General features: G+C 43.6%; 1 non-coding gene across 1 annotated transcript; it reads left to right on the top strand.

Annotated features, from left to right (window-relative positions):
- Positions 1-795: 795 nt before the first annotated feature.
- LOC148801749 (small nucleolar RNA R71) lies at positions 796-904 on the top strand. The gene has a single exon (XR_016084897.1). It is a non-coding gene; the product is annotated as a small nucleolar RNA R71 (small nucleolar RNA).
- The last annotated feature ends 14,525 nt before the right edge of the window (positions 905-15,429 follow it).

The raw sequence follows: 15,429 nt of genomic DNA on the forward strand, positions 1-15,429 counted from the left end.
CTGGTTTGATTATGGTTCAAGTAGGATCCTTGAATATTGTATTCTAAATCTAGGGAATATGATTCCCAGTTGGGAGAAGGTAGGAAATTTTTGAAATTCACCCCACCCATTCCGCAACCTTTATGGTGTCCATTAGATGGATCCTACCATTCTTTCAATGGGTACACCTGCTAGAACTCTTTTTGTACAACTGGCCTCTAAAACTATTGGGCCATGGAGTTGGACGGATGTTGATGGGACTGTACATTGGGTTGATGTGTCCTCCAAGAAAAGTTAGGATGGTTTCTCCACCCAAGGTTATAAGTATTAAAATATGAATCGTTAGTGGGCCTTGAGAAACTTTGGGCTGTCTAGATTTGTTCTTTGATAAAAGGTGGAAATTGGGCCATAGTAGGACAGTCATAAACTTGGTGGGTCGGGTTGGCACAAATGGAACATACTTTGAGATAAGAGGTAGATGGGCCCGATTATTGCTTAAGACTGAAAAACTGGTCGAGTTTCTGGGCTAGAAGGTCTACCCTATCCAACTTTCTAGAAATGGCATTCAAATCAATTTTTGTCTTGGGCTCTATATTATTTTTGACCTCATAGAGCCTTGCCCTCTTTGAGGGTCCCACCGACCATTCATGAATATAAATACACATTATTGATAGAATTCTCACTCAGGGTTTTGAAAAGATTATAAGCTTCACCCTCGCTCTTGCTCATAAATGCCCCCCACATGATGCATCTACCATCTGCCTATATTGATCTGTCAGGCCTTCATAGAAGGCTTGGACAATTTTCCACTAGGACAGGCCATGGTGTGGGCATTTTCTCATTAACTCTTTCATCCTCTCTCAAGCCTCATGAATTTGTTCACCCGGTGTTTGGGTGAATCCCGTGATAGCTCTCTTCATGGTATTGGTTCTACCTATAGGATAGAACCTCCTAAGGAATTCTTGTTGCATTTCTTCCCAAGTCCTAAGGGGTCTCCCTATAGTTCCTAACCAATGCTTGGACTTATCCTTCAAGGAGAAGGGGAAAAGAGTCAACCTAAGGGCATCATCATTGAAATTCTGAATCCTTACATTTGAACATATTTCCAGGAACTCATCTATGTGCTTGTATGGGTCCTCACTTGGGTTCCCATAGAAGGATGGAAGCATCTGGGTTATACTAGACTTGATTTCATAATGTATGGCCTGAGTATCAGGTAACTGAATGCAGGATGAAGGGTTGTATTGTGTTGGAGTGAAGTATTCCTTCAACTTTCTGGGTTGGGCATCATTGAGTCCAGCCATTTGATTTTGGTGTTAATGATGAAGGTATCTCTCTACTTCAGGTAAAGGTTCTACAGCTTCTCTCCTTAGAGATGTCCTTCCCAACATACAACACAGAAGTCCATTTTCTTCTTATTAAAATTTTGTTTAATTTCAAATGTGGATTTTGAAATTTGAATTCTGAAATTTAAACTCAACTTTTGAAACTTTCTCTTTTTTTTCTAAAATTTAAATTTTTGAAATTTAAATTCAAACTCAACCTTTGAAATTTAAATTCCTAAAATCTAAATTCAAGTTGGAATTTAAAAAAAAAAATCTTCTTTTTTTTGTTTTTTTAAAGGCAAATAAATCAACCAAACGACCTAGGGGCTGACCTAGGGTTTCACAAACTAGTGGTTCAACCAGTGTGAATCCTTTTAGGTTCACTTGGAATTGCGCCACTTCCTTTAGTTAGCCAGGTAAGAGGTGGGATGTGGGAGGCTCCCCTTGCTCTCGCAAGGACCTAATTAAGTAACCACAAAACCTGCTTAGGTGTAGCCGTTTAACCTCTTTCCTTAGACACCAACCGCCGGTTATGGAAAATAATTTCAAGGTCTCTTAAAATTCAACACACGTTTGAACCAAATGTGAGGCTTCCCTAAATGATCTTTCTATCCAAATTTTAAATTAGGGTTAGGGTGAACCGCACATGAATGGTGGCGATTTTTGGGCCAAGGAAGGGTGATGAAATCCCCACCTTATCTTATTTAGGTTGGATGCCCTTAAATGAATTAACGGAAAAATAAAATAAACACAACAAATGCAACAAACTATAATGCATGAACAATTATTTCTAAGATGCAATTCAGCAATTAAACCAAAAAGAATAAAGCAAACAACTAAGCAAAATGAACAATTAAAATAATAAAATGAGCACCTAAAATTCACAACTAACAATAATAATTTCATCAAATAAATAAACCTATATGATGCATGCCCTAGAATATCAAACCCTAAATATTGGAATGAAAATGCAAGAAAAATGATCACCAAATTTTTTTCAATTTTTTTCTTTTTTTTTAATTCAAATTTTTAATATTTGAAAATTTAAATTCCTAAAATTTAAATTTGAATCATTTTTAAATTTTTAACTTTTTTTCCAATTTTTTAAATTCAAAAATTTAAAATTTAAATTTCAAAATTTCAAATTCAAATTCAATTTAAAATTCAAATTCAAATTCAAATTCAGATTTGAATTAAATTTTAAATTTAAATTCAGATTTAAAATTTCAACAATTTCCTATTTAGCAATTAATTATTCAATTAAACAATTAACAGAAAAGAAATAAAATAAAACAACAAATAATCATTACAAACAGAAAATAAAACAACAATTAATTGTGTTAAACAGAATTAACAACTACCAAAAATAAATTCTAACAAACTGATTGCTAATCTAAAAATTAAACTGAAAATAAAATGATTAAAAAAATTATGCAAAAGTAGATAAAATAAAAGAAAAAAATACAAATATAAAAAAAAATAAACCAAAAATAAAATAAAAAAAGAAAAAAATATGCTAAATTTTTTTATATATTTTTTTCTTTTTTTTAATAAAAGAAAAACACAAAAGTAAAAATTAATACGAAAAATAAATTAACGAAAGAAAAATATGCAGTAAAAATAAATAAAATAAAATAAACGAAAACTTTTTATTTCTTTTATTTATTTTTTTTTATCTGAAATAGAATAAAAAAATGAATCTAAAATTTAAATCGAAAATAAAATAGAATAAAATAAACAAAAGAAAATTATGCTGCAAGAAATAAAATAAAATAAAATAAACAAATTTTTTTGTTTTTGTGTTTTTTTAATGTGAAATAAAAGAAAAGCACAAGCCTAATTAAACAGAAAAATCGAACAAGAAATTACAATAAAGAAAAAAAATAGATCTAGAAACAAAATAGAAGAAAGATAATACTAAAAAAAATAAATCAGATCTAAAACAACTAATTAAAAAATTTTGAAAATCACTATTCTACCAAAAAAATGGAGTTTGAAAATAAAAATAAAATGGAATTACTACACCTGAAATGCAATCCGATTTCTCTTATCTTCTCTTTCGTCCCACAGTCCTGCAATGCTCCGGTACCCCACCTTTCGCTATTCCATCATGTAGAATCAAAGAGAAATAATAATTAAATTGAGATAACAAATCAAGTAATAAAATGTAAATAAAATAATAATGAAGCAGATCCGGATAAAGCAAATAAAAATTTTCCTTTGTGCTTCCCCGGCAATGGCGCAAAAAACTTGGTGTATCCGGAAGCATGTCGTTAACCACTTCAGAACACTAGTTTAATTATTTGTAAATTTTTTCCATTTCTCAAACAACTTCTAACGTAGTAAATGGGTGATAATGGGTCGTATCCATAGGGAAGCAAGTGAAAAATTAATATATACTTAGATCTGAGCAAGAGAATGCAATCGGGAATGGTAGAAAATACGAAAATAAAATCTATTATTGCTGAAATTAAATGTTTCAAATTTAAATAAGACAATAAATAAAAATCAGAATTTAATAAAGTATGGGACTCAACAAAAGAAATAAAAAAATAAATAAAAGAAATGATCCAAAATCCAGATCTGATGGCTTTCATTGCCCCTTTCCTAAGACATAGGTTTTCAATTCAAAGAATCCTCGTCTCACTTGAATTTTTCTTTCCTTTTCGTTTCCATGCTGATTAAAGAGATTGAGAAGATGAGCTATTCACTTGAGCAAAGGGTTTAGAGGTCAAATTTTATGGTTCATCAAGGAAGGGCTAAGGTCCAATCATAGGTTGCAAATGGCGAATGTGTGAACATAGGTGGCTTAGTGGGGTGACAATCATCCAAAGGTGGCCTCTCTTTTGGCGAACCTTAATCATCTACTTTGCCCCTAGTCTCAGAAGAGTTGGGAAGGGATGTCTTTCATTTTTTCTTTTTTTTTTGCTCATTTTCATTTTTTTTCTTTTTTCTCTTTCTTTTCATTTTTCTAGGCACTTAGAGCTTTTGAAGTCCATCCATACCTGAATTGATGACACACCTAGCACTTGCTGGATATGACTAACTTGAGATGTCATACTGAGAAGTTGCACTGAGAGTTGATTGGCTGACTTGTCACGTTGATGTTGATCCGTCATTCTGATCAGATGTCTTGGCATGACATAGATCATGGTGCCTTGTCATGCTAGTGACTTGCCATGTTATAGCCTAGACTGATGATTGACAATATACCAAGTGTTGATCAGATGATGAGTGTGCTATTGGTGATCGATGATAATTCACTTTTGTTCCTGTCATGATTCCTACACTTAACCAACTTTCCATGGTAGAAGGTCATAGACTTCAACATTTCTTGAATCCATTTGATCTTGAATATGTAGTTTAGCTTTGCATGTCAATCGGTCAAATCCTTCTCAATGTGCTTCAGTGCCAATGAATTTCTTTACTCAAACTTTGCTTCTAGAGATAAAGAAATCCCAACTTCTTTTTTGGAAATAGATGAATGAAAACTCTTTTCTTTATTTTTGAAGTTTTTTATTCTTTTTGGATTTTGAAAATTTTTTATTTTTTTGTATTATGAAACTTTTTGATTTTTTTTTGTTTTTAAGAAAATATTTGATTTTTTTGTTTTCTTTTTTAAAAACAATTCAAAAAAAAAAGCTATCCCCTTTTGAAAGATGGTAACCACCTGGATCAAAGATTAAGATAAAGAATCCCAAAGAGTGATGTTTAGGAAACCTTTGGCACTTCAGATCAAGAAATGAATCTCCAACATCAAAGATGAATGTACTTGGAGGAATAGTTTACTCATTATATCTAATGGGGGATCCTGGTTGAATTAAGTGCATAGGGGATGGGGAAAAGTAGTGAAGAAATGTAAAAACAATTTGAATATGAAAGTTGTTGACTAGGCCACATAAATGGATGAAAGTAAAGATGAGAAACAACCACTAGAAAAAGGGGATCATGCATGACTTTGTATTTTGCTTGATTGAGAGTGTTGAGGTATTGGGTGATGCTAATCTAGTTGAATCATGATGTTTTTTTTTACTGGTAGTGTTTTCATCCTGCAAAACATGTGAAGTCTCCAGAAATGGGCCTAAGTCAGTAATGGGTCCTTGGTCGGACTGCATTATGCGTGAATAGAGGGAGTTTTGCTTAAAGTTCTAATGTAGTTGGAAGCTGTGTGGCCCTAGATTTGGGCTTATGCCTAAGATGGGATGAAGCATAGCCCATGGTGGATCAAGCAGTTCTGAAAAATTGTGAGGCCCTTTGATTAAGCCAAGGACAAATGTGGGCTTAAGTCCAACCCATGGTGGACCCAATTAATCAAGTTGTTGCGATAAATTGTGTGGGCCTATACTAGGATCAAAGTCAAATGTGAGCTTAGGACTAGCCCATGGTGGATCGGGTGAATCGAGTGATTGTGAAAAATTATGAGGCCCTTGGCTCAGGTCAAAATCAAATGTGGACTTAAGACTAGCCCATGGTGCATCAAATGTTTAGATTACTCAGAGTTGTGTTAGGAAGCAAGCAACCTTGCTCAAGTAGTTGTAGGGAGTCTTGAGGTCTTAGATTTGGGCCTTGATCAAAGATGGACATGGGTGTCATCCATGGTGGGTCAGGAGGTTTGAGAGGAATACCTTGTTTTATGATCCAAAAGTTTTACCTTGATGTCCAGGTTAATGACAAGGACTGAATCAGTCCAGCCTTGGAGAAGGTTGATTTGCTTAATTTCTTATAGGAGATCCAAGGTCATTTCTTTTGCATTTGAGTCATAGATGGGCTCAAGATTAGACTGATCCTGGCTAGCCCATTCTACACCCAAATGGGTTCCATGTTGCATCTCTAGACTCAAGTCTTCAGTAACCCCCAAGTTAGGCTGATTAGGGTCATGGTTGACCCTCTCTTGATGTTTCATGCCTTCTGATTCTCTGCCAATGGTGGGGTCTTGGTCAACCCAATTTTCGCTTTTCTTGCCTTGCCTTTTTCCCTACCAATCTTTTATTTCTATGATGAGGCTAGGCTCTGGATTGTTCTATTGAGGCTCTTGAAACCAACAGTTTTTAAACATGAAACCAAAACCATTGACCTCGAATATTGCCACTCTTGCTACACTTCTTTGGATGCTTTGTTCTCCTTGAGTGATCCCCAAGCTTTAGAATGAACTTTGATTCATTTTGGCAGAGCAAGGACGTTGGTTATATAGCCCAAGTGGTGTGGAACGACTATTGAATGTTGCGAAATGGGGTCACTGAATCTTGGAGGAAAAGCTCTGAGGTGCGTCTGAAGACACTATCTTTAGAACATTATTTGCCCCCACTTAGTTTTATTGAGTTTTCTATTGGGTTACAGACAAATCCTCTTCTCTTCTATTTCTAAGGAGTGTAAATCAGCTTCTATTAAAATACCCGAAACAAAGCTTGTAATTTTTCAATGTGGGATAAGTTCAGAACTGGTTTTAATAAGAAAAAAGCTACTTTCCAAAAGAAGTGTGCAGGTGTAATTTCTCATGTAATTGACCAATCAAACCCATTGGATTTAATCTCTAATGAGATTAAAATCCAACAATCCCCCACATTGATTGATCAATTACATAGGGCTCTCTCAATCCAATCTACTATGACAGTTATTTATACAAAAGGTGTTTAACAATTTAAACATTTTATTAGTATAGATATCTCAGAGCCTTGTCAAAGTTATTAGTGATAAGACCTTAAACCAATTACTCTTAGGATAGACCGGAGATACCCATACACACAAAATGTCCAGTCTCTATAAGAGTTTCAAGTTTTGCTCAGCACTGTTATGGCCATATGCTTCTTTCCTGGTTTCATGAACAATCCCGAGAGCAAACCCAAACTCTCATGAGAAGCGGCACCACTTTTATGTTCACATAGGTGAAGTTCCACTATGTGTTCCGTTATTTGACACATTTCAGAACTTCATTAAGAGTTTAACTCAACCTCTCACCATAACGGACAACACTGTTTATGTTGTGATGGGAAATTTCTCAATGTCAGTGCTAACAATCATATTGCTGTAACTTGTTGTTACCCATTCAACCCAATACTAATGTTTTTCAGTTCAGGTCGGGTTACCATTACAGGTGACTAAGTAAAGGGTTTTAATCCCATCTATTTAGTTGTCATTCTTACCAATTTTCTATCCAAACCCTTAGTAAGAGGATAAACCAAGCTTTTATTTGACCTCATATAAGTTATAGTGATGACTCCATCTTGAATTAATTACCTAACAAATTCATGTCTCAGACTTATATGTCTGGACTTACCATTGTAGGTACCACAATAGGCTCTTGATGGAGTTGCCTTACTATCACAGTAAATGGAAACTGGAAGCATATGACTAGGCCAAAGTTTTATATCTAATAATAAATTCCTAATCCATCCAGCCTCTTTTCTAGTAGCCGCCAAGGCTATGAATTTGGATTCCATGGTCGAGTGAGATATACAAGTTTGTTTCTTGGATGCCCAAGAGATCGCACCCCCACCAAGGACAAAAATCCATCCAGAGGTGGACTTGTTATTTCCATTACCGGTAATCCAACTTGCATCATTTACCCTTCTAGTACAGTTGGATAATCACAGTAGAACAAGACAAGTTTCAAGGTTCTTTTGAAATACCCAAGAACTCTCCCAATTGCCTTCCAATGTTCTGCACCGGGATTACTTATAAACTGGCTAAGTTTACTTAATGCAAATGCAATATCAGGTATAGTACAAAGCATAGCATACATCAGACTTCCTACAGCACTAGCATACTCAAATTGTGCAATTGCTCTACCAGAATTTTTTATTGACTTTATACTAGAATCATATGGTGTGCTATATTCTTTAAATCCTAAATGCTTAAATTTTTCATGTATTCTCTCAATGTAATGTGATTGACTTAATGCATAACCCCTACTATATTTTTTAACTTTTACTTCGAAGATGGTATCTACTTCTCCTAAATATTTCATCTTGAAGACAGAGGATAAGTAATTTTTAGTTTCATTTATACCAACCATATTACTACCCACAATAAGCATGTTGATGATGCACAATCCGGCCGATCTTAGCTGTCAAAGATCTTGCCTCTGAACTGAGTGGCAGGGACCTGAAACGGAAGGAGAAGAGAAGCTCCGGGGAGAACCCGACGTAAGGGTTCCGAAGCTCAAGTTAGAGTCTTTCAAAGGCAAGATAGACCAGATAGCGCAAAAGTTAGGATACCTCGTTCCTAGGGGGTAGGAGCCTTTTATAACCACCTCGCACACTCACTTCCAGGCTTCCATCAGATCGGGCATGATTACTTCTGAACCCTTGCCAGTTCGGATGTCATTTCCTCTGGCCGGACAGAACCGCCACTGCTCCTTTTGTCGGAGCCATCTCTGCGGCGAGTAATGACGGTTGCAGGTGGCGGTAGCAGGAGGCCGTTTGAAGTGCGGCTGTCAGGCATCAGATCCCAAATCAGTCAGGTGCGTCGCCCTTGGATACGGACGTCCTTGGTGTCAGGTACGTTTGGCCAGCCTGGTGTTTCGGAAATGAAGTGTTGGAGTGGCGAGCGAGGTGTCTTGAGTTCGGTTTGGGGAGTGTTCCGAGCTGCCATGGGCCAGCTCGGGTCACTGCTTTGCTAGGCTTGGGGCCCAAAGTTTATCCTTGCAGGGAGCTCAGGTTCTCAGTAGGGAGCTCGGGTTCTTAATAGGGAGCTCGGACTCCCAGTAGGGAGCTCGGCTCTTGGTAGGGAGCTTGGGCTCCTAGTAGGGCGGTCTGCAGTTCGGGCTCAGTAGTGAGCTTGGATTTGCTTTCGGTGCTTGCTTCGGGCGCTCTACTGTCCCGAGCTGCTTGTTTTTTGCCACGTGTCGGGTGATTGCGAGGTCGGGCCAAATTCCCCTTCATCAATTGCCCCCCACTCCCTGCGACAAGGGTTCCGTCTTGGCGCGGGGAGTTCGTAAGGTAGCAGGAGGGTTTTGGTCCGTGCTGAGCGCACTTGCTTTAATTTGATTTTCAAAAAAGGGCGCGCGTTTGGGAGACGTGATGGCAGTTGTTCGAGAGTTGAGCTGCAGATGCTTTTATCGCGAGGAGACGTGCGCCGACACCCCGTCAGTTTCGAGAAGGGGCGTGCTGACACCCGTCCTCTGATAGGACGTGCGCGACGCTCCATCAGTTTCGGAAAGACGTGCGCTGATTGGCCTCGGAAGACGTGCGGTTTAGCGCGGCTGTGGGCCATTGGATTGGCTCCGATCTGGGCCGTCGCTTTCCGGCCGCTGTGGATATAAATAGCACGCGGGGGGGGGGGGGGGGCGTCCTTGCTACTGTTGTACCTCTTGAGCTCGCACCTAAGTTTCAGTTCGCGTCCCAGGTTCCTTGCTTGTTCGAGCTTTCATGGTCTACTTTAGTCTTCTTCCCGGGTGAGTGCTTTTGGAATCCCGATGTCTAGTTCGGAGGGTTCAGACTGTTCAAGCGGGTCTGATGTAGGTTCTACGAACCAGTTTGCATCCCCCAGTAGTTCAAGTGAGCCCGATGTAGGTCCTGAGGAAGGGGTCGAGCCTACAGCCCGAGGTGCTTCGGGTAGGTCGGCGTCCACCTCCCGTCGTGGCCGGGTTGTAGATTAGTTCGGCCCTTCGACTATGACGCCTGAGGGACTTCAATCCCTCATAGACTACTACGACTTGCCCGGGGAGCACGGTTACTTCATCCCTATGGGTAGCTTCCCTTGGGAACACGGTCCTGATGAGATCGTGATTTTCCGGGAACAGCTTGCTGCGGGGCTGCGACTGCCCTTTCATCCTCTTCTCGTCGAGGTTCTAAACCACTTCGGTGTGACGGTCGGCCAGCTTCACCCGAACTCCATTAGGAATTTAGTGGGGACGATCTCCTTATTTTGTGACGAGAACTTTCCTTTGGATCTGGAGATTTTCTCCTCTATTTTAATGCTGAAAAAACAAGCAGGTCCCCTTCCTGGGCGTAGGCGGGCATACTACCTGTCTCCTCGCCCGGGCTTCAAGCTCTTACACGGACTCCCTAATAAAGTCCCGGCGTGGAAGCGGGACTATTTCGGGGTGCGAAGTGCACTGGGGTGGCCGTTTCAAACCGGCTGGAGGATGGCCGCTCCCGACTCCGGCGTCACACTTGATAAGGAGACGGCGAAGGGCCTCCGGCAATGGGCGCGGCTTGGGCTGGATTGTCAACGGTATCTGACGGAGGCCAAGCTTATTGCTGCGGGTCTGAGTTCGGGTAGGTTCTTTCCCTAGTGATCCTGTCTTGCTCTTCTTTTACGTGTCTTACTGATGCCGAACTCCTTTTCGCAGGTACGATGGACTCTCGAGGGACCCGAGGTGGGCATGAAGAGGAGAAAACGGGTGGCTAAGCGAGCTCGCGCCGAACCATCCCCGGGTGCAGAGCCCGAGGTGCCGGACTATCCGACGTAGGAGCCCGAGATGGTTCCTCCTATGCAGGAGCCGGCGGGGGCTCCTTATGCCGAAACCACACACACAGGGGCTCCCACTTACTCCGAGTCTGCCCATATGCGAGCTGGGCCGTCGGGCTCGGAGGCCCCGGGGGACTTCAGGAGCGTGCTGTCGCCTGTTCATGCTCTTCAACGGAGTAAGGAGGCGATGTTTCCCGAGGAAGTTGCGGCGTGGACTGAGCTCCCTCTGCACCAAGTGGCCTGTCGTGCTGTTACTCATGCCATGGTGGTAAGTGCTCCCTTCTTTAGAGTTCGGCTTTTATTCTTCTATTCGTTCCTTTGATCCCGTTTTCCTTTGATAGGTGAACTCTTCCATTCACGCCTTGGCGAACCAGGTGGAGAGATGCTCGAGGCAGGCGCGAGCTGCCGAGGAGGTTGCTCGAACTGCCGAGGAGAATGCTCGTGCTACTGAGGCTGCTGCTCGCCTCGCGCAGTCTTGGCAGGCGAGGTCTCAGAGAGATGCCGAGGCCATGGGAGTGGTGGTGAAGCATATGGCGGAATTAAAGCTAGACCTGGAGCACCAGGTCGAGTATCTTCAGGAGGATATTAGGGAGAGGACTCAGATCTTCTCTCAAGGCATCGAAGACGCGAAGAAGAAAGCTGTCAGTGACTATATTGCTTCATCAGATTTCGATGATCTAATGGTGGACTCCTACAGGAGGGGTTTCAAGCTAAGCCGGTGGATGATCCAGAATACGTACCCCGACCTCGATACCAGCGCCATATCCACTTCGCACATTACTCAAGAGATGGCTAATGCTGCGGATGCCGAACCGGACTCCGAGGGGGAGGCAGGTCCTTCGGGTGTTGTCGAAGTGGCTTCTGATAATGATGAAGTAGCCCCTAGCTTGTAATGGCTTTTTTTTTTTTTGAATGTACACATCTATCTGAAATGAAATGGCTTTTTGTCCAAGTGCTGGTTATGTCTTCGAGCTGCGTTCTTTGCCGAACTGACCATTTCGGTCCTTCAGTTCATTTTCTGACACGAAATGACTATTTTTCTAGTCGTCTTCGAGCTGCGTTTTTTGCCGAACTGACCATTTCGGTCATTTAGTTCATTTTCTACCTAGGCTTCGGGGTGCTTGCCTTGGTGGTTTATAGGTAGTATCTTCTTAAGTTGACGACGTTCCATGCTCGGGGTACTTGTTTTCCTTCTAGGGTTCCGAGCTCGTATGCTCCCCCACTGAGTGCTTTCATTACTCTGTAGGGTCCTTCCCAGTTTGGTCCAAGTTTTCCTACGCCGGGTTCGGGCACCATGACCTTACGAAGAACCAGGTCGCCGACGCGGAAGTTCCTCTTTTTTACTCGCGCGTTATAATACCGAGCTACCTTTTGTTGGTAAGCCGTAGTTCGGATGTGCGTGAGGTCTCTCACTTCGTCCAGTAGGTCGAGGTTGGTGTGTAACTCGCCCTCGTTTTTCCGTTCGTCGTACGCTTCTAGTCGCAACGTAGGCACTTCGATTTCCACCGGGATCACCGCCTCGGTGCCGTAGGTGAGGTTAAAGGGGGTCTCTCCTGTGGCGGTTTTTTCCGTGGTTCGGTGAGCCCATAGAACACTTGGTAGTTCGTCTGCCCACAAACCTTTGGCTCGGTCTAATCGTGCTTTCAGTCCGCGGAGGATGGCTCTGTTCATTACTTCTGTTTGGCCATTTGCCTGCGGGTGTGCGACCGACGTGAAGTTCTGACTAATTCCCATATTTTGGCACCATTCTTGGAACTTGATATCTTCAAACTGTTTGAAGTTGTCGGAGATCAGTACCCGAGGTAGCCCGAAACAACATACAATGTTCTTCCAAAAGAAGTTCTGTATGTTTCGGGCTGTAACTATTGCCAGGGGTTTAGCTTCTATCCACTTTGTGAAGTAATCTACTGCCACCACTAGGAATTTTCTCCCGCCTGTCACTGGTGGGAATGGCCCCAGGAGGTCGATGCCCCATTGGGCGAAGGGCCATGGGCTGGTGAGGTATTTGAGGTCGGCAGCGGGCTAATGGTGGATGCTGGCATGCTTCTGACACTTGTCGCATTTTCTGACGAGCTCGATTGCCTTTGTCTTCATTGTTGGCCAGTAGTATCCTTGTCGAAGTGCCTTTTGGGCGAGGGTTCTACCCCCCAGGTGTCCACCGCACAAGCCTTCATGGGTGTCGCGGAGTACCAGCTCGACTTCGGCTGGGCGCAAGGATCGCAGGTAGGGGAGCGTGTAGGATCGTCGGTACAACCGTTCGTCTATCATGACGTATTTGGCTGTCTGGCACTGCACCCTCTTGGCTGCGTTGTGGTCCGCGGGGAGGGTTCTGTCCAACAGGAAGATCGCGAGTGGGTCGATCCAGCTCGGCTCTGCTTCGGTGACGGGAGCGACCTCTTCTGCCCCACCGAGGATGCTGGGCCGAGGTAAGTCCTCTACGTACACGGTTCTCCTGGCATTGTGGCTCGTGCTAGCCAGTCGGGACAGGGCGTCGGCCTCAGCGTTTTCTGACCTCGGGATTTGCTTGATGATGTGTGACTGGAAGTTGAGCAGAGCCTCCTTTACTTTTGCCAAATATGCAATCATTGTGAGCTCGCGCGCTTCGTATTCGCCTCTAAGTTGGTTGACCACGAGCTGGGAATCACTGCAGATAACCATGTGCTTTGCTCCAATCTTGTGCGCTAAGTTTAGCCCGGCTATCAGTGCCTCGTACTCCGCCTCGTTGTTGGATGCCGCGAACTCAAAGCGTAGTGCGTATTCCAGTTTTGTTCCGCTCGGGCCGCGTAGCACTATTCCAGCCCCGCTGCCTTGTTGGTTCGAGGAGCCATCTCCGTGAAGGATCCAGGGCTCCTCATCCCAGTTCGCGCTTGGTCTAACTAGGAGGGATGCCACACTGGCTGCTACTTCACGGGGTTCGGACTTGTTTGGCTTGGGAGCTCCGAGTTCGCCCGAACTGGGGATCTCGGGCTTGACCGGCTCAGGGGCTTCAAGGCTAAACGTGCATTCTGCGATAAAATATGCCAAGGCTTCGGCCTTGATGGCAGTTCTTGGCTTGTACTGGAGGTCGTACTCGCTGAGTTCGATGGCCCACTTCGTCAGCCGGCCGAAAACCTCGGGTTTGAGTAAAACTTGTCTCAGAGGTTTGTCGGTCAGGACGATGACGGTGTGAGCCTCTAAGTACGGGCGGAGTTTCCGTGCTACTACCACCAGTGCATACGCTAGCTTTTCTATCTACGGGTACCTTGTCTCTACTCCCTGCAAGATTTTACTAACATAACATATGGGTCGTTGGACCCGGTCTGCTTCCTTTACTAGTACCGAATTGACCACCTCATCGCTAGCCGAGAGGTACAGTTCTAAGACTTCGCCTTCCTCGGGCCGAGCTAAGGTTGGCACACTGGCGAGGTAGCCTTTTAGCTCGTCAAACGCGAGCTAGCAGTCTTGGGTCCATTCGAACCCTTTGCCTTTGATTGCTTTGAAGAAGGGTAGGCAGCGATCTGCCGACTTGGACATGATGCGGCTTAGAGCGGCTATGCGGCCGTTTAGCCTCTAGACTTCTTTTATTTTCCGAGGTGGTCTCATATCTAGGATGGCTTTTATCTTGTCCGGGTTGGCCTCGATACCGCGTCGATTGACAACGTAGCCTAGGAATTTGCCCGAGGTGACGCCAAAGACACATTTGTTGGGGTTCAATTTCATGCTATACTGACGCAGGATTTGGAAGACAGAATCTAAGTCTTGTATTAATTCTTGTGAAAACTGTGTTTTGACGACCATGTCGTCTACATAGCACTCTATCTTTGTGCCGATCAGGGGCCGAAACAACCTGTTTACAAGTCTTTGGAAGGTCGCCCCGGCATTTTTTAACCCAAAGGGCATGACCTTGTAACAGTATAGACCGAACTCGGTTATGAAGCTGGTTTTTTCCTCGTCGGACTGGTCCATCCGAATTTGGTTGTAGCCTGAGTAGGCATCTAGGAAGCTTAGCAATTCATGTCCCGAGGTCGCGTCCACTAGGCGGTCGATCCTAGGAAGGGGGAAGCAGTCTTTCGGGCAAGCTCGGTTCAGGTCGGTGTAGTTGACGCACATGCGCCACTTGCCGTTCGCCTTTTTCACCAGTACAGGGTTGGCCACCCAGCTCGGGTAATGGACTTCCCTTATGAAGTCTGCCGTGAGGAGCTTCTCGACTTCCTCGTCGACTGCTTTCCAGCGCTCTGGGGCTAAGTTCCGTTTCTTCTGTCTAACGGGTCTGACAGTTCGGTCCATAGGGGTTCTTTGATGGAAGCACCGATCTGGAGTGCCCGAGCTGGGTCCGCAGGCGAGGTTGGGATCGCGACTGTTTCTTCTGTGGGCAAGGCTCGTTCTTCGCCTTGTTCCGCGGGCTGCTCCAGATCGAGGTCGCCGGCCGCCTTGGTTTTTCCCTTTAGGGCGGCAACGTAGCACTTGTGGGACTCGAGCTAGTTGCCCCGCGCTACCCCCACACCGAAGTCCGTAGGGAACTTCATGGTCAAATGGTAGGTGGAGACCACCGCCCGCAGAATATGCATGATTGGCCGCCCTATTATGGCATTGTATGGGGAGGGGGTCGCGACCACCAGGAAGTCGTGGTTAAGTCTGACCGCACAAGGCCACGTGCTGACTTCCACAGGCACCGTTATTTTTCCAAGGGGCCTGACTTCCTCTCCGCTGAAGCCCACCAGGGGAGTGCTTGCGG

The sequence above is a fragment of the Nelumbo nucifera genome, chromosome 3, assembly GCF_055504915.1.
Source record: "Nelumbo nucifera cultivar China Antique chromosome 3, China Antique-T2T, whole genome shotgun sequence".
Classification (NCBI taxonomy): Eukaryota; Viridiplantae; Streptophyta; class Magnoliopsida; order Proteales; family Nelumbonaceae; genus Nelumbo; species Nelumbo nucifera.